This window comes from Hippoglossus stenolepis, chromosome 5 (genome assembly GCF_022539355.2).
Source record: "Hippoglossus stenolepis isolate QCI-W04-F060 chromosome 5, HSTE1.2, whole genome shotgun sequence".
NCBI lineage: Eukaryota > Metazoa > Chordata > Actinopteri > Pleuronectiformes > Pleuronectidae > Hippoglossus > Hippoglossus stenolepis.
Window position 1 is genome coordinate 3,412,417 of NC_061487.1, and position 20,707 is coordinate 3,433,123.

Below are 20,707 nucleotides of genomic sequence, written 5' to 3' on the forward strand. Positions count from 1 at the left end.
CCCCCATCCACACAAACTTGTATGTATCCTCACTTAAAAAATAAAAACAAAAATATTTAAATTATTGAAAAACGATTCACAGGTCAGCCTGATGTCCATTTGGTCATTTATGGTTCCATTAAGAGTTAAATGGACATCGAAGCACCATATGCATTGGGGCATGAATTCTGTGTGATTGACAGCTAGTATCGTCCAATGGGTGCAGGTCACAGGTGTAGGTAAAGCCAAAATTCCTTCACACACCCACACACACACACACACACAGACACAAATCTTCATGACTTCAGAGGCCATTACATTGTAGATTTAGGTCCCTATAACACATATCTGTTATACTAGGACCACACACACACACACACACACACACACACACACACACACACACACACACACACACACACACACAAACAAATAGAGAAAACTCTGATCAATTATAGAAATAATTGTGTGTAGCATAATTTACATTTATTTGATTATTCTTTGTGCAGGTTCCAGTTTCAGTGTTGTTTGGTAACGCACAATGCACAAAGTTGTTGTCGTGCTCATGTTTCATGCATGAGATTCGGTGTATTTAGAGCAACATTACAACAGTGATCTGCAAAGTTTCCAGAACATCGTTGTGTTAAGGAGGAGGAGGAGGTTATAAGGTTCAATTTCAGGTTTCCCCAAAACCAAGTCACAAATGTACAAAAATGTCCCAGTTTCTTCTTCTGCTGTCTGTTGAAGGCAACGGTAAAAGTACAAAATCCACGTTACCACAACGTGCAACATTTACGTCTGTCCGTCCCAAAAAATTAAAAATACGGACAGACAGACGTCCGTTCGTCTGTCCGTCCCAAAAAATAATACGGACAGACAGACAGACGTCCGTCCGTCCGTCCGTCCCCAAAAAAAATAATACGGACTTTATGGATGGTAGCACGAGCAAGCATGCCGCAAATAGCACTGCAAACTGCTACACAATGCAGCAACTGAGCAGAAAACAAAGTTAGAGATCTCTTATTATGAGAAGTTTAAAAAGGACAGGACAAATAAAAATATGGTTTTAAAATATGGCCACCGTCTAGAGAATTCATGCGAAACACTGCTTTGACATGAACAGATAGGGCATTAGTCTTGGCAGAGGTATGTGCTGGTAAATTCCTGGTTTTGTATTACTTCATACTAGTTCATCAGATATAAAAGCAGTTTATTTCTTTGGCTACAGGAATTACTTGCACTTTTACTCTGAGGTTCAGGGATGTTTATCTGTTTTATTTTGTGGCTAGCATGGGTTCATTTCCCACCCTCACAGTACAGTAGCCTGTACTGTATGTAATATTCTCTCAAACTCCTTTAGGCTTCCCTGATTTGAAATCGAAGCACACAGCCTCGCTCTGTGCCATGCTGTCCTGTAAAAGAAACAGCTGTTTGCATGAATCTTTAATGCATGCCCATATTGGCATGCCACTGAAGCAGACGAGAATGTGGAAAATAATATCAATGAGTGATTTGAGTTGTTTCAAGTCTCCACAATTGCAAAATGCCAAATGTCTAATTCACTGGAGTGTGGCACTTATGTTATAGGAAGGAAAATCAAAAACAGCGACAGCATTTTAGCTAGCAGGCAAAGTTCTTTCATCAGTTATATCGCAGATTGAGAGACGTATGCGAATTGCTCTCTACTAGAATCTTCACAATGTCACCATGCTCCTTTTTATAAGTGAAATTATTAAATAAAATTATTAAAATGGTGATTAATGCCGTGATCGTGGTCCACTATGAAGCCTGGTTAATGCTCGTCACTCCTGACCTTGTGTGGCAGCAAGTGTCAGATGTTTTCTGCTGGCCCTTTGAATTCACGCTGCGTAGTTTCGCCTGGTCAACCTTTTTAAACTCGACACACACGTCTAGTGCAACATTGATTGTGCTGGAGGAACGAGTGTGTGAGGAGGAGTTCTATTACCAAGCACCGAGATTGAGAACAGAAAGAAACAGTTGGTAAAGATGAGGTATTCTGCGGGAAACTATGGGAAACCTCCGAGGTTTTTCAAGGCAAAGAAAGGAGCACGAGCCTGAAGCAGTCGTCCTGGGGCAAAAACATCGGTGTCAAACCTGTTCTCTTCGTGTTTCTGTTCTTCCTCATTGCCTTTTTTTTGCAGTGTATGTTTTGCAATATTCTCAGCAGTGACCCTCACAGAAGACTGTGTTCTGCACCTCAAACGCTCATATGAAAGGGAGAGGCGTTGTGTTGACGTAACAGTTAGCGTGCAATGACCAATCAGAATTTGATCCTGCAATTTTTGTCATTTGGATGAGGAAATGTTTATAACAAGATGCTCATCACTATACGATTCCGTCAAAAAGACATTACGAAATTAGATCAATTCTAAAAAAAACATTTGTAGGTGTGACATTTATATCCACCACTTTTTGTTTTACCAACAAGTAAACAGTGAAATCTGATTTGGTGAGTTTATAATAAAAGAAGATCCTGTACTGCTGCTGAGTACAGCCAATGTCTAAGAGCCCTGCTCTCATGTCGATGTGATAAACTGACTTCAACTGTGTGCACACCGAGAGTCACAGCGGCTGACTGAACAAGTCAGACTCGACAGCATATTTAAGAAAAGTCACACATACAACCCACACACATTCTGCTGCACATCTTAATTTAGCAGGCCCCTGTGGGTTTCATGTGTCTCATCTGAACTGTAAGTATTTTCTTTTGTTCTCGTCTCGTTCGGCATTTTCATATTATGTGATGTGCAACAAAAGCACTTGAGTGAAATAAAATAAAAAGTAAATGTAATAAACTGGATATGCTGCCCTAGACAGAAGAGCGACACAGCTGTCAATATGGCTTCGGGTTTACAAATGTTGTGCTGGGTGACTGCTGTCTGTATCACACAAGTGTGAAAAGCAATAACACCAGCAAAGTGTAACTGTTGGCGGTCAATATTTTCTCTCCCTGATAGACCCTCTGGGCACCAGCATTACTTCATCGAGCCAACACAAACACAGCTTTGTAGTTTCAATCTGTCATATCGTATGAATATGGAGCCAGAGAGATAAAAAACATATAAACCCTCGTCTTGTCTCAGTATCACAGATCATCTAAATGTGATGAGATTGCCTTAGATAAAGTCACACTCCTCATCAGTGTCAACAGGGTTAAAAACAACTCCCTCCCTCTAAAAGCAAATTAGTCTTCATGGATGTTGCGCCAAGACTTCGATTCGATTTACCTTGTCTAATGTTACTTCTCTACTGGAGAGCATTTTATGCCAAAGCAGTCTGGGGCAGCTATGCTGAAATCGGAACAATTCAGCACACAATTTGGTGTGCAAAGAAGCAAGTGAAAAGGATTACCTTGTAAAAGTCAGATGTTGTGGGAGAAAGTCTGCAGCTTGACCTGGACGGGATACATGAAGATGTCTGCCTCGGCTGTATCTGGGAAACAAAGACCGCCAACATGCCAAGGTTATTTCACAGCTGTAGTATTTTCAGCATGACTGTAATGATCACACATCATTTACGGCGTCCGACAGTATGCACACATCAATGTATCGAACTGTGAGTGATCCACACAGACTGAAGCAAGCACGAGAGTGCGTGGGAAACAGGAGATTTACCAAGTTTGCACACACTCATACACACACACACACACACACTCACAGAGAGACACACACATTCACATTAACACACAGTAAACAAGTCTCCGATTCCCAAAGCAGCCATAGAAAACAGCAGACTCCTCTACCCAGTGGCTTACTTTTGATGATGAATCTCCAGAGCCCCCTAAGGAAAACAGCGCTTTGTCAAGGATGTCCAGGAACGTTAACTGTCGCTGTCTCTCTCTCCACGCTCAGACATTGACGGCTGTGATGGGAAGGAGCGGCGCTCCCACACTGAGGCAGGGTAATTGGCTAGAGATGATGGGCCATAAACATACATCACAGGGGCGGCGGAGCGCCAAGCAGAGCAGATAGCTAACTAACGCTCTCTTTCTACTGCGTGCCTCTTGTTTGTCATCTGCACACATGCATGCGGCCGAATGCACCCGCGCACGCACACACACACACAAACACAAACACACACACTTGTCAATTTCAGCCCTTCCCTGGATATTCACGCTCTTTGAACACATGGACTGGCCAACCATTATTACAACACAGAGAGAGAAAAAGTCTGCCACTCCTTTCATTCCAGCTATCACCATAAAACCAAGATGGCATGCAATGTATATTCTGTGTGGACCTTTATGAATTTCCCTGGCATCATGACCACAACCCAGAGGATGCTCTCTGCTGCCATTATCACTCACTGATATATAATAGGCACTACCCATTCAAAATGCATCATCACCATTACAGAGAGGATGCCCTCTCTCTCACCATTACCAGCACCACACAATGGTGGATAATAGGCTATCCGTTCCTGCGGCGCTATCGCCACGGTGCAGACTTTTCTTCCCTTGCTATAACACTTCTGTCATAATAAGCAGGGAGAGCCTTCCAGTCATGACCACAGCTCTCAGAGAGGAGGTCAGTCATGTCAGACTGTTTGCTCACACGCTGGTAATTGGGAGAAGTAAGGCTGGACGAGGAGCTAGCACCGGAGCTTCTCTTTTTTTTTTTTTTGCATTTTTGCTATGATCCAGTTCTGCTGCCGAGACATTCGACACGTTAACATTTTTTTTATAATAATAAGTGATATGGGAAACAGTGCCAGTTAATTTGGCTCGCACCAGCTGTTTGCATCATTTCACGACGCTCTGTCGTATCGGTTATCTCCTCAGATATATAATTCTCTAATACTGTGACATGGGATGAGGATTGTGTCAATAAAATCCACTTCATTCATCTATCCTTTTTCCCCCTAAGCTTCCCAGCTTTAGTTTGACAGGTCTTGCGTGACCACTTTTTTTCTTTCCCAGAGACAAATGCCAACCTCAAGACCCCTTCACTCTCTAAGCAGACGGGAACTTCAAGGAGAAGAGAAAAACCAATGGCAGGGAGTGGGAGGGGGCATGGGGGGTCCAGGCAATGCGCTCATTATTCAGGAAGACACTCGAGGCCACAGGAAAAAGCACACTTCATTTTTCTTGTCAAACTAGGGCTGGCTTAATGGTGTGTTCACAGCAAGCGGTGAGACAAAGGGATGGCGTGGCCTGGCGGAGACGTGGAGAGAGTTCCGATCAAGACAGAGGCCGTCATCACAGAGGCAGCTCCCCCACGTTTTTCTGAAAGGTAGACCACCTGAGTTGCTAAAGCTGCTGAATGTGTTGGAGTGAGCCAAATAAATATGCCTCATCTTTCAGGGACTTGGACAGCAAGGGTAGTACGACTGGCTTTTAAAGAGGAAAATGAAATATGGTCACAATTATGCCCTAGCTGTGTAGTGAGGCACAGATGTTCCTATTGTTCCTCCAATTCCACATCCTCCTGAACCTTCCCTCATGACCAGCCTCATTACTGATGCTATCGATACGTCCCGCTGCTGCCAGAAAACCTGGATGTACCCACAACTCATCATCCGAACACCAATTAATCATCTGCCCTGCAATTATATAACATACCGTTCATTGATTTCCTACACGGTGACGCTTTTTATGTTTCATTTACATGCCAGAAGCTACTGCGACTGAGGCCATGCAAGCCAATCTCCTCCTGCTCCATATATCCGCTGGACTGGAACTGTGTTTTGATCAGGGAGATGATGGGGCAGGTGTTTCTGCACAGCTTCATGTTGGTGAGAAGCCTCATTTCATTGCATTACGATCTCCCGGCATGGCAGTGGCCGCCGGTGTCAGACAGCCTCCTTTGTTTGACTCCTAATTGGGATAATTTATTGTCCTAACAGGCAGAACAGCTGTGGCTTTACAGTGTAGCACCAATTAAATCCAGATGCTGGAATGAAAAGATGGGGCTGAACGTGACTTGGGGACCAATCACTAATATTGACTCAGATCTCAGGGAGATGAATATGACACACTGCTATGAGAGGTTTTCCTCGATGCATCGGTTTCCCACTGATATTGCAAATATGCAGTTTTGATGAGGATTCATGAGAGCAGTAACAGGCGGACATTATGCATTATTTCTTATTATGGATGCAATTATCTGCCAGATTAATCATTCAAAGAAAAATCTGCTTGGACACCTGACAGCCTGGTGCTGGATCTGCAACCACAATGCACGTCACTGGACTCTGAAATCTTGTTCTAGTTTCACTGTTGTTAGAGAAGTTTTTCCCCACAAATGGCTCTGACAGAGGATCGTGTGAATATGAGCAGAGGATCTAGGGAATATGGGGAGCAAGTGAAAGAAATCAGGTCGCGGTGAAGATTTCTCCAGGGCAGTGCTAACCCCGCCATACTGCGCTTGGCCCCGGCTGCCTCTTCAGTCCGGGCTCTTTAGACGAAGAGCCCCGGGGACAGACACAAATGTGAGTAACACAGAAGATGGAGGAAACGCGAGGTCACCACCTCGGAGCTGCAGCGCACAGAGCAACCGCAGATACACAGCGACTCCTTTGGCTTGTGAAAGCGGAAAAGAGGGGGAGTGATGAGAAGACAACCCTGGTGAGGTTCTCCTCTTTTTGTGCATTATTTCTCTACGTGAATTTATAATGCAGTGTTTTTCTGTGTTCGCAACTATTTAGTCTAAATGGAGGCTGTGTAATGTTTACACTGTGCTAAGTAAATATCTCAGTTACATATATTGTTGTTATTTTTCACATCCAATGACATGCTGCTGTGAATCAACTGCAAGTATCTATTTCATTTGTATCCACTAAGTGCTGTTACTGTGTAGCAACTGAAAGCACAGTTGGGAATAATATGAGTATAAGTAACAGAGCTGTAGGACTGGGCGCTGTGACTTCAAATCAATATCATCGATTATTTCAAACTTTTACATCATTTACGATTAATGAACGATTATTTTATGTTACCCAGTGATCCCCCCCCCCCACGCATGGGGCACATCGCTGGTCAACAAGAGGCTTATATATAAAAAACCTGCTGAATTCATATTTATGTTCCTGGATAAACGGGGCATCGCTTCTTCCGCAATTACAAAATTAAAGCACTGTGTTGCGTCATAGTCTGCGGGAAAAATGTCTCTCCTGTGTGTGTGTGTGTGTGTGTGTGTGTGTGTGTGTGTGTGTGTGTGTGTGTGTGTGAGTGTGGCCTTGTTTTACTCGTCGTTATTCACACATTTATTTAATTACAAATCGATGGTGTTGGATCATGTATCCGGATAGTTCCGAGGACATGCGGTAGGGTAATACCACATTCTGCCCCTGCAAAATGAACGTAGTGGAAAACCGACAGTTTGTGAATGCACGGATTGGCTAAAGTATCAACCAAATTAACAGACATGAGAAATTTTTACTCGGTTAGTGTTTATAAATGTCTATGTTTCGATACATTTTAGGGTAATTGCCCAGGCCTACAGAGCTGCTGCAGCTTCATGAAAGAAATCAGAGGAACTATGGTGTTTATTATATCTCAAAGTTCTCACACACTTTTGATAAGAGTGCACAGAACACTATATCGCAAAACTGTGTGCTAATCTGTGGTTTCACGAGCACAGGGTTAAGACGAGCGCAAATTTGCCCCCTTTACGTACTCGCAACTGCTCAACGCTGCCTGACAGTCACTTTCTCATTAAGTTGAATTTTAAGACTTTGGAAGCAGGTAGAGTGGCTGATGCTGCCCATCTTCGATTGGCCACTTTGAACACTACAGTCGTCAGCCTATCTCCAATCTCCTTAGCCACAACATCTAACATTGGCTGTTGTTGTCACCAGGGGTATATGACCCACAAAGTAAACAATTGAAATGAAAATGAAGGGAAGATTTGTGTATGAATTTTGAGACTAACTAAACGCCATAAGGAACACAATAACTCTGTCTTTAAAAAACCCATTCAAGCCTAAAAACCGACTAAGGTGACGATAAATTGAAAGTGTTTACTTGAGTGAGAGTGAAGAATGAAAACAGCTTCTTTACTTGTTATTGTAGTTAACTGCTTTTGATAGCTAAGCAGGAATCCCTGGATAATTAATGCTCACATTTGGGCATGTACGAATAAAGAAGATAACCTAGAGCTTGCTGCAATATTAAACACAAGCTACAAAGCATGGTACAATAGATGAGTAAAATTAGCATTTTGCAAGTGCAGATCGAAGTCTCTGTAATTAAAATATTACACTATTTACACATTACAATATTTGTAATGATTATGAATTATGCATAGGATAAACACTGCAGGTGATTATACAAAGTAAAGAGAGGAGATGTGATGAGAGTTTGACACGGCAGTGATAGGATCGTATTCACACCTGCATCAGTGGAGCACGCGGCGCCTTGCTTGAACGATCCCCCCTCTTAAGATGAAAGATGGACTTGCACGTTCATGGACTTGCACGTCTCTGTAGCACCTTCCTCTATTAGAATTCACCGTAGGCATAGAGCTGCTGTGAATCCCATCACTTTTCTCACAGCAGACCTGACTTCCTCCAAACCGTGAAGACAATATAAAATACCTGTTTGCTGTAGCCTTGCCAACAGAGGCTGTTTCGGTCTGCGCTGTAACCTCGCTCTGCCTCCTCTCACTCTCTTAGAAAGAGTCGAAACTCTGCTTGAGCACAAAGAGCCGCGAGCAGTCCGACTGGAGAACCTTGGTGCTTTATGAGGATAAAGAGCTCTGACCCAATTAGCTGCCTTTGTTAAATAAAACTCCACTGGCCCTCGTTTAAACTGCCAAGTCCTGACACGACCCCTCCTCCTCGCTTGTGTTTTTACAGTACAAAGTGATTATAAGATTTAATTAGCTGAGGACCTTGCTTCAGGGAGACTCCTAAATCCATATTGATATAGAGTTTGGAGATAGAGGCCTCGGCTCCGTGATGACGACTAAAGAGCAAGGCTGCAGAAAAATATAATGAAAAGATGATTTGCAACTTTTTTCCCCACTTCTGTTTACCTTCCCCCCCCCTGAGGCTAATCATTCTGTTGCAGCATGATGCAGAGAAATATGCAGAGAGCGAGCAGCTGATCAATGCTGTCTGAAAGCTAGAGCCTCGGATGGAAACAGGTTTGCTGTCAAGATAGCAGCTTTTCTACCTTTTCATGCGGGGATGTTCTACTAGAAAGCTGCTGAAACGTATTAACTGTATCCATACCATAACTTCATTTATTGTTTTTCAAAACTGGACCACATGATAAAAACAGACTTGGGGCCTGTACTACGAAGCGAGTTTGTCATACCCAGGATATCTTCCAGTCATCCATCTGAACTTGACCTTACAAACGCAGTCGGGCAAAGCGGTCCCAGGACGCTGGTAATATAGTCGATAAGTCCGTCCAGGTTTTCCTAATCTAGATATGAGCACATAAAAGGGGCGGTGTTTACTGCGTATGACCAATCACAGACATGGAAGTGTCCTGGCAGCAGAACTGAATATTTCACAACAAGGATCAATTATTGTATTAGAAAAATACGAGGAGAAGAAACACATTATCCAGACTAAAAGAAACACAGCTACAGCTGCTTGATGCAGGAAGGGACCTGGCAAAGAATATTGATTGTGTGAATGTGTATAGGTCAATGTCTTTATAATAAATCTGTTCTATTATTAGGGCTAGGGTTGATCGGACTATAATTTCATTTGTGTTTCCATGACATTGATGTGTAATTCACATGTATTCTCATTGTGTGTATGACAGTTTAAGCCTTATTCTTTGAGGTGAAACCATGGTGGGTTCAAGCTCACCTGGGGGTAAGTAAAAAATAAACACAAAAATATAAAATAAAGACGTAATTAGGCAGATTTTCACATCTTAAGAATACAACAGGAACACAACTTTTATTCAATTTCTACTGTAAATTGATATCAGTATTTAAATGCATAATTAAGTTTGTAAACAAGTCCGAAAGTAAATGAAAGTAAGTAGAATACCAAAAAAGAACAATAACAATTAAACTAAAGAAAAGACATTGCTGTTAACGTGTAAAATGTAAAATGTATATTGCTGTTTGCTGAGCTTCTCTGCATCACCCACAGTGAACAGGTAACAAGTAAAGAAACATGGATAAATGCAGACAGTCTGTGGTACTGTGAGCACATTACTCCTTTGGTTATATACGGCTTCAGCAGCTAACAAAGGTTTATCATTCCTTCCGATTAGAATCTATATCTTTAGAGACTCAGATAGAAGATACTCATACAGTAAGTAAAAGGATTCTGTCTGTCTCTGAAGACCCTTTTCCTCCTCAGAGACAGACAAAATCCTTTTACTTATGAGTCGCTTCGTAGTAGAGAAAACTCTGAAGTAAAACTGAAGTCACCCTGATAACTGCAAATCCCTCTTCGGAGTACAGGCCCCTGAAGTAAAACTGTGGGGTTCAGGTAGATAATGGTTATAGGCTCTAAAACAGTTGGTCAAAGTTATTTTCCAGAGCAGTTACACATGGTGACTGAACTGGAAATATATTTGAAAAGTTTGAAAGCAGATATTCTTCCAAAATCTGTCCATTTGTATGTCAAGGAAGAGTCAAAGAATTCTTCCTAGAACCACAATTGCGGGTCGATTTTTGAAAGTCCACAGTAGACGAGGCGGAGCTGGCAGTATTTCACCATATATTCACCATTTTTCGCTAAAACGCCCCCCGTCTTGTTGATACTACTGTTGGTTAACATTCTCCGAAATCATGCAGGGTACACTGTGTCCAGCAGGGCTCTCCGAAGATTGATGAGACATTCTGGAAGATGCAAGAAATCAAGTGCAGCACACAAGGTTCATTTCAGATTCAGATTGAAAGTGTCTCCATTACGACAGGGTGAGAGGGACCTTAAAGGGCATATTGTAAAGCTACAGTTTTAGCATTGAAGCCTTCAACAGAACAGTCATAAAAGCTCAAATGAAAGCTTTTCAGGCGACGTGTTTGCCAGGATATGAAAGGTATGGGTCTGATACGTATGAAAAGGTAAAAAAGAAGTAGTGCACTGTGGTTTTCTTTTCATCATGACTGTACTGAGCATAGAGCACGGTGCTGAACAGCAGAGCTGTGAGGTAACATGCCGGAGCCAGGGAGGAAATGAAAATAAGGGTGGAGAGTACGGAGGTGTCAGAGCAGCTTGTCAAACTCCCTGCACGTACTATGAATATTTTACTACTGACACACAACAGCTTCCAGCCTAAACTGTACCCCTGGAGACCAGCAAAGACTAAAAGACAGATAGACAGACAGACAAAGAGACAGAGAAACAGACTGATAGACAGACAGACAAAGAGACAGAGAAACAGACAGATAGACAGACAGACAAAGAGACAGAGAAACAGAGAAACAGAAAGACAGACAGACAGACAGACAGAGAAAAAGACAGACGGACGGGCTGGCGGGCGGGCAGACAGACAGACAGACAGACAGAGAAACAGACAGAGAAACAGACGGATTGATGGATGGACACCTCCACCCCTTCACCACACATGGATACCTGTCTAAGTCTTCTTCTCCATGCCCTTAATATCAGGGGGCAGGCTGACAGGAGGAGATCTCCACAGCTGACAGCGTTGCCTTCCAGCACTAACAGGGATTGTCTCACCCTCACCACAAGAGCTCGCCCACATCAGCCAAACAGGACACAACACACCTGCTCACTCAAATTAGCCACAGGATGGCCAGTATTTATCATGCACATATTTAAAATGTGTATTTAAAATACAAAGTTGTATTTTGGAATTTGTATTTGATAGGTTTGATGAAAATGTATTCATATTTTGTATCATAATACTTTAATGTTTTGTATGTTTGTATTTTAAAAAATACTGTAAAATACTTTCTGTGAGACGTCTATACCTGATGTCTTGATGAAAATGAAAATCGATACATGCAGCCTCTGATTGGTGTCTACTCATTAATTTATCCAGGCTTGTTGACAACAGAACATTGAGGTTCAGAAAATCGATGATCCAGCACGAAGCAAGACCCCAAGAAGAAGTGTGTTGATTGCCAGCTCTCTGTCAGTGTTTAGCATCAATTGCTACAATTCTTAACAGTTCCTGGCTAAATTCAATTAATGGAATGTTGCAGCTAACTAACCTGAGTAACGTTAGCAGCCCTCACAGCTAATGTAAGCTTGCTACATTCAGCCTACGTAAAGATTCTGTCGATTGTGCACAGGAACAAAACTATAAAGCGTTTCAGAGTTGTTGTACAACATTACTTTATAATGCCATGAGATGGTTTAACTTAATGAACACACGTGTTTTGTGCCTTATTGTCATTAACAACGTTGTGCACTTGTATACAAAAAACATTCTTAGGCAAAGTAAGCCAAAACTGATTCAAGAAGATGCCTCCCTCTGTTGTGATCCTCTACGATTCCCACAGAACAACGGTTAATTCAAGCTAGCTCATTTCTAGATAGAGCTCATTGAATCCAATTTACCCTTTTGGGGAACTTGACTAATTCTTTGTTAAAGATATATAATGGACTTCCTGTTTGTTATTAATTTATTTTCCCGAGAATCTATGTGTGCTATTTTCACCTCCAACACCACGGTACATACTGGAGCTCTAAAATTAAAACACCCTGATGTCAACTGTCTGAGGCCTGCGTTGCACTAAATTAACTGTTTCATTTTGGCTGTTTCATGTCAAGTGCTACAGCGGGATACAAACATCTGAGACCACTCCGATGTTTGTATCCTGCTGTGTGTTGTGATTTAAAGATTGCTATGTTGTACTGATCAATATGTCCACAACAGATGAGCTGAGGTTTACAAGGGCAGTGGAGGGAGGAGGATCCACTAAAGTGGTAAATCTGACCAGAAGCACTTACTTCCACTGCGTATCCTGTGGGCCATTATTGGTGGGTGTGCTCACACATCAAAGTGGCAGGGGTCTCGGAGGCTAAAAAGGAATAAGAAACAAAGGAACATTAAATCACAGCAAGAGACACTGCTTCAAGCAACACAGGTGAACCATAGAGGTGAACACACACTTAAACACTGCAGTATAAGGACTGTGAGGAGAGTTTAGGACCCAAAGAGAAAGACAGAGGGGAGAGCGAGGGGAAGGGAGCACCACATTGATTTTCCCCCTCTGAAGTGCCAGTTCATCATTCTGTGAGACACACTCTATTGATCCCACGCCTTCAGTTTGTTTGTAATTTTGGGGCCTCAGAAGCGTTCACAAAGATAGATCCTCTTATGTGCCACTTGCCTCCAAGATGAAGAATGGAGGGATCAAAGGATGTGTGGAGATGACCTCATTTGGCGAGGTGCTCCTCACTCAGTTGGATTTTGTGGCCCTTTTCCAAAGGGGAGCTTTGGAGTGGGAATCCAGTCAGTGGAGTGTTTATTATAATAATACAAACACCCAGTGTTGTCACAAGTTACCCTTTCTTCTTTTCTGAATAATCTCCCAGAGGTTCAATCACTTGCCTCTCCTTCTCTCCAATGTCCCCGGGCACAAAGTGATCCCAGACCAGCTGGGTTACTCAACAGCAGGGTGCTGAGTGCAGTTTAGTAAAATCGCGTTACATAAGTTTTGGACATTTTAGTTCTTCAAGTCAAGTAATTACCTCTTGCTGCCATTTGGAGTCCGAGCCAATTTGCTGAGATGCCAAATGCATTTTTAACTCAAAGCCTCTAATTCCCCTCAAAAAGAATTTTACTGAGTGATTTCTTTTTACTTGACTATTTTAAGAAAATAATTTGTGTGCTGCAGTAATATCTCAACAAGCATGCAAACCTAAATGGAGCTGTTGTCATGAATGCAACTGTGAAATCTTCAGAAAACGCTTCCTCCACGAAACAATGTGAACCTTTGGTTAATTGTTTTTACAACCTGGGTCTTACTTTTGTAGCTTTCACATCGCTTGAGGTGCAATATCTCAATCACTATGCTGAGCACTCAGAATTCCACTCTCACATTAAGTATGAAGCACAAAATCATTTCTTAGGCTCACACCCTCTCGTTTATTTACAACATAAAAAATTGAATTGTAATGTAAATATTTGTGTTATCTCCCCAAAATATGTGTGGTAGACCTCTGGCCGTGTTTGCCCATGTTCCTAAATCGTTTGGTTGGATTTTCAACAATTTCACCTCATTCCCAGATCTCAGGAAGGAAGTAGGGGAAATGCCCACACTTCACTCCAAAATTAAACACAGATCCATATTGCCCAAACATTTCCAGCATGGTCTGGTGTGCTGTAGGGTTAATATGTCAGAAGACACTCCTGTGGGTCGTATCCGAGGTAAGAGACAAATGAGCCGTATGGTCACTAAAGGTTGAGTGCTTCTCGGGTTGTGGGGGGTGGATTCGATGAAATGCAATAAATACTTCTCGTCTGCAGTGAGAGTTTTCACTGCCAACGTTGTGTTTGTAAGCGGCATACTCATCTCGGCCCATTTTCCACTGTGACTGACCACAGCTGCCAGGATTATTCTCAACCTGAGAGACAACCGCCCACGTAGAGGTTTACCTTTGCATCTCATCTGCACTGTAACAAAAACCTTCAGGGATACCGGGAGAGAACTTGAAGGTCATCATGCTGCAGTATACAAAATAACTCCAGGAAAACATCCTTTACCCGAGGTTCAATGAAAAAAAGCCAAACAAACGAGCAGAAACACCCACTCACTCTCACTAAAAAAGACAAAATGTTTGCAGCAAGCCGTTACTCTCTCATCTTGATATTATTGTTTTTGTGGTTTTCCTGAGATTTTTGTAATTAATTTGTAATCACCATGCCAACACGTTTCCCACTCCCACCCACTTTCCTCATGCTGAAATTATTCCTGAGAAAAATGAATACATCAAACAGGCCATCAAATGTGTTGTGGGAGGGATGTGAGCACATTACTTGATGACTGCAAGCTTAATAATAATAAAATCAAAAACTTTCAAGTCATGAAAATTTAATTACAACAACAACACGTCTGCAAACTGTTAATCTAAAAACAACAATGTTAGCTATTCTATGAATGTTATAAATATTATTGCCATTACATATTAATATGAAGATTATAGCTATATGAACATTATTATAACAGCTTATAAGTTAACTATTGGGGCCTCGAGGTGTGTATCAATGCTTCCTTGAAGAAATTGGTTCAAACAAACAACCACGATCCAGATAAAATACTGGGTCACTACGACGAGAGCCTTTTCACAGTCATTTTGATATCTGCGTGTATGTTTCTGATATGAAAACTTATTTTACAGAGCAATTGATGCAGGAAATACATTTTCTTATGTTATAATTATTTACATAGAAAAAAATGTGTATTTTCTCACTTTAAACATAAGAGCTGCATGTGGTATGTGGGCAGTGCAGATTTTGTTGTTTGAAAAGGACGAATCTATTTTTGTTCATATAGGCAGCATTAATGGAATCATCTCCACACACTCTTCATCTCTTCTTCACTGAAATTAATAATTTTAGATTTTTTTTGCTTTTAAATCTTCAATGCAATAAAAAATGATTAGCATCAGAATCTATACCTTTAAGCCCCTCATAGTATTTGATTACTGCTAGATATAAACCACCTCTAAACAAACACTCAAGATGATTTCATTTATATCTGCGCACATTTAGCACATCAAAATGTGTGACTAATCAATCATGTTGCAGAGCGATTGGTGGCAGCATTAGCCTGCAGATTTTTGGGGATTAAGTGAGACGACTTTGAGAGCTACTGTTTAAACAGAAGGGAATAAATCTATCTGGTTGTTTCTATTGAGCAATAATTACATTCTCTGTTCTAGGTTCATTAGATGTGACATGAAGGTTAAGATTGAGTCAACGCATCCTCACAAACCACAAGCTACAAGGTCTAAACTGCTGTCTCTTTCATCACCTCAGTCTCTCTCTCGCTCTACAGAATCTTACAAAAGAGCAAACATCCTTGAAAATGGGCTCATCAGAAAATTTAAATGATACCCATAAAAGGATTATCCGTCAAAAACAGAGGATAAGTGCCAATTGTGAGTCTTCACATGCAAACTGAGATCCTGGTCCTATAGACCAGGATCTCTCATCATATTATCTGCCTACAGGCAGTCTATCTGGAGTACTCCTTCATTTCCTTACTCCCCAGGTTTTTAAAATGTCATTTATGTGTAATGGCTGTGCTCATTAGCTGCATCTGAAAAACACACTCTGGTCATTACCAGCTACATTTGCAGTCAGGCTTCATGCCGAACTCTCTTGTTTGAGTCATCCGTCACAGCCCCGTTCTTTGGCAGTTGGCTCCACAAATGACGCAAAGTGCAAATCTTTTAATTATCTTCAACTATCTTTATCTGCTTACATTGCAAGTGAATGTGTTTTGACAAGGCTGCTTTATCAGTGTAGCGAGAAACTCGATCGGAAACAACATCCATCATGTTGAGGCTGCCAAGGCCACTTGGGGGACTAGTACACAGGCAGTAGTGTGCTAAGAATTGCACTTTACCTTGGTGTGATCCTCTTGAGTATGGGCAAAGTGGGAGAAGGGAGGGATGTGCTTGACTGGGACTGCCACGGATACAATAGCGCTCAACTCTTTTTCATTATTTACTTGTACCACTGTCAGATATGGACAATTGTTACAAGAAATCTTTGGTATGCTGGCGGAAGACGTCCAAAGAGACCCCATCAGGATTGAGAAGATCAAAAGTTCAACATATCCACCTTTGTCACTGTCAGGCCTGCATGGAACAAACAATATTTCTACCATAATCCTGCAACAACAAAAAAAAACTGCTTTGGAATCACAGTAGCATACTTTTGTTAAGGTTCTGCATATTTCTTTAGACGGATGTTGTGTGGGTGTGCAACAACCTGTCCAAGTACAAAATAGAGACAGAGGGAGAGTGGGTGGGGGAGAATACTGGCTATCCTTTGTCAACTACTCAGTGCCATTTAATGGCCTGTAAACCCCTTTGCTGGAGAAAGAACAGGCAATTAGCATATTGAGTGGATTACAAGATTGCTCTGACTCCTGGATTAATGTGTGCATTTAATCTTCTCTTTGCTAAGCGATTCTTAGATATAGAGCCATTCAAGGGGAACTAATATTCCCACCTTCCAAAAAACAAACATGAAAAAGGATTTCTTCCAAAATGGCATGGAAATTTAAGTGTGTAGTCATACCATGTATTGTTAGGCTGCATTGTCTGAGGTAAACTGTTCTCTAAACGAATTGGGATTTTCAGTCAAACAAACCCAAGCATGTCTACATGCCAGAATTAGCACGACTTAGAGGGTTCTCAAAGCTTCAAGGGTTCTAATATGCTGCTTAATGTTAACTCAGACGTCACACGTGAGGGGAGCCGAAGCATAATAAGTGGCCCAAGTGGCCCTCTGGTCTAGCTCAGTGTCCCCAATGTGCTCGTTGTTTCAGCCCAAGTGCCTGAATTCCACCTTTCAGCTGGGGCACCTTACCTGGGACAGAGAATGGCTCAACCAACATAAAAAATATCCCTTTGGATTGAATGAAAAAAAACAAAAAAAGCTGAATTTCCATTTCTCAATGCAGATGTAATACATTCAATGATTTTGTCTAGTGTTTTGGACCCTTATCTGAAAAGCAGAGCACACCGTAAATATTTCCAAAAATGCCCCTCTTCTTGACTTGTTGATGCTGGTATGATCTTAAGGCAAAAACACACTCTAACCCTAAGAGGAGGAGGTGGCCATAATCTATTTATGCCCCTGTCCCTTAGAGAGGCTAAACACAATGGATGCTCTGTTCCTCCATTACCTTACCAAAAGTCTCTGAAGCTGGGCATACACTGTACGATTCAAGCCCGTTTTTTTGCCCCGATTTCTGAGTCGTGCGTCATACGATTTTCAGCTTTGTCACACATTGTTCGCCGCGCAGTGTACAGGGGGAAGCGGGCTGCGCTGAATTGCTCCTGACCGACCGTCGGACTCATTAACAGTACACTTCTGACATGTCCAAAATTTAGGTCGGCCGACTTTATCCTCTCGCACAGTTGAAGCAGAACCATGAGTCAATTACTCAATCTCTGTGTGTTATAACCAAACTGCGCCTGCGTGAAGTGGCAAACACAGTGAAAGCAAACTGAGCCGAAGAAGCCGCTTGGATGAGATGAAATAAATAAAACGTTTGACTTAATCACAGGATGTAGCCTTTATAGGGCTTTCGTTTAACACACAGTCTGCACTGACTCTGATTGAGGCCCCACTGTGGTGGAAACGTTTGCGATTACTCGTCAATAAAACATAGGGTCACAAGGTACATTTTGTAAACTATCCATCTCCCATTCCTAATTAATATTTAATTTCATAGAATAAACCCACTTAAAGGGAAGGATAAAAGTATAACACTTTGTCTGGTTATCCCAATGCTAAAACAGCCACTACATCTCACTCTCCTCCTGTTTCCAGATGCTCCAGGCTCATCCTGCAACATGCCAACTGCGCACAGGCACAGTCCGGACATCTGCCTGCGCTTTGCACGGTGCATCGTGGTGCACGGGGAAAGAGCCCTGTGTTTTTATGACAGGTCCGGTCATTGCTGACGATAGGACCGTACAGTGTGAGCACATAAATCGTGAGCTTTGGTTCACATTGTGAAGATTTACTCTACAACAGCATTTCTAAAATCATACAGTGTGTGCCCAGCTTTACTTTGTGTCCTTTAAAAAGTCCAAGTCCAAGTCCATGACAAGCAACTATTCAACACACTACATAATCTCTTAGATTTCTATCCTCTGACTATCTGTAGTCTATTTGATAAACTTGGGGCTGCACGCCATATCTCCACAAACTCATCTGCTATCTCTACCATCATTTCTGAATCACTATACCTATTCACTATTGCCTTGGACAGGATCTTAAAGCCGCAGCTCCTCAGCTCATCACCAAATCTTTCACCCACAGTGGCAGCACAGCAATGGAAAGACTTGATAACTTTGCACGACTATTACTCAAAGCCAAGTCAAGTTGTCTTAAGATGGCAACCCTAGCTTCATATGGCCTACATTCGGGAACACACACAAAAATCAATGCAGATAAAATAGTGTCAACCTTTAGATATTCAGTACTACACATTATGTATTCAACGGAAACAGACTAAACACATCCAAATGCTGATGCTCACCTCTCTGCAGGTGGCCTCCTCATGCCAATGAGCCATCATGTTGTAAACAATTTTTAAAAACAGCTTAGGACAGCTTGTCTGCCTCGCTGAATTTGTGTGAAAATTTTGGCTAAGGAGCAATAACAGAATGCATCGCTCCCTTCCCTTAAATATCAACACAGATAAACATCTCTGCAGCAATACTCTGTGTCCGCCCTCACAGATAAGAGGCTTTCAGGATACACTCCTTCAAAAAACTAAAGTGCTGATTCACTGCATTGTGTCTGTTGAAGGGAACAGATGGTCGAGGCATATCTTCGCCATCCACTGAGATGAGTGCTCACTCTTCCTACAGCTAGACCGACATGCCTAAACCACGCTGGGCTTTTGCTATATATCAAGCTTCACTCCAGAGTCATTTGTGGTGGCTAAAAGCTATAGAAATACACGAGTATTAGGACAAGACAAAGGAAGAAAGCCTGGATCCCTGGACACATTAGGAATGAGTTTACTCCTTGGAAATCAATAATGTCTCATTGCCTTGAAGATCACCAGGAACGCCATCACTTTAAATTTCTTCCTTCATTCCTCTCAATGAACTCACACTGTGGTGATCCAGTCTTCTCCATCCCATCAGCCCTCTTTCTCTCTCCTGGTCTGTCTCTGGGGAGGTTTTTTTTTTTACTTGTTAAGATCTCCTCTGCTCCTCTTACAATGGTATTTGTCTGCACAGAGTGTACAGAGCGAACCCTGCAGCTGGAGACCCCAGAGGTGTATGCGCTAAATTGCAGTGCAAGCAATGAACTCAGACATGTTTATTTTTCCTCATCAAGCCATGATTTGATATGCTGCACTGCGTGATTATTTTCTCAACACACACCCTGAGTCCTGCTTTATGAAAGCACCCAGTTGAGATGAGAAATCTTTTTAACCCCCCGCCCTCAGATTTCTCCAAAAAATGCTTTCGTTTACCTCCAAGGTGCCCTGTGACTCAGCAGGGCTCAAAGCACCACCCATCGCACTGCAGAAACTAGGTATATCCATCCACTCCCCTTAATTATCAGCATTAGCCATACACCGTGGGAGCATGCAGGCTCTCAGATAGCTGCCACCACTCCTTGGTCTCTCTCCAAAGAATGAATGGAGGACATGAAACATCCTCAGACATCACAGACAGCAACAAACCTCCAGCTGTGGGGTAAGCAGTCAGAAAAATTATAGATTGCAGAAGTAACCTCAGGGAATAAATGGTTGTTGCCAGATGTAGTCTTCAAGAACTGGCTGTGATAACATTTCCATCTTGACGTGCCTGTTAAATACAGCTGGCTGGTTCTTAGGTTTGAGTCACAGATTAGTGCAGTTTGTCTGTTAGTCCAAAATCATCCATTCTGGATTTCCAGAACTTGACAGAAATCTTAATTAAACCTCTCTGTCAGTGCATGTGAGGGTCCAGGAGAGGATGCACGTGTAGCCTGCTGGTTTACAGTCAGTGAGTGTCAGGAAGCATGTAAGAGTAAGGGTACTCATTTGAATCACTTCTGCTGAGTGTAACAATAAAATGTAGCTCAATGTGAAGCCCTCACTCAGCAACTTTAATGCTGGCACTGCGA

The 20,707-nt window shown here is 42.1% G+C and overlaps 1 protein-coding gene across 1 annotated transcript in view; it reads right to left on the bottom strand.

Annotated features, from left to right (window-relative positions):
* Positions 1-20,707, bottom strand: part of mgat4c (mgat4 family member C) — a 99,684-nt gene that overhangs the window by 51,914 nt on the left and 27,063 nt on the right. Inside the window, 2 exon segments of the mRNA XM_047339729.1 lie at positions 3,352-3,432; positions 12,838-12,908. The gene's annotated coding sequence lies outside the window, so the exon portion shown is untranslated.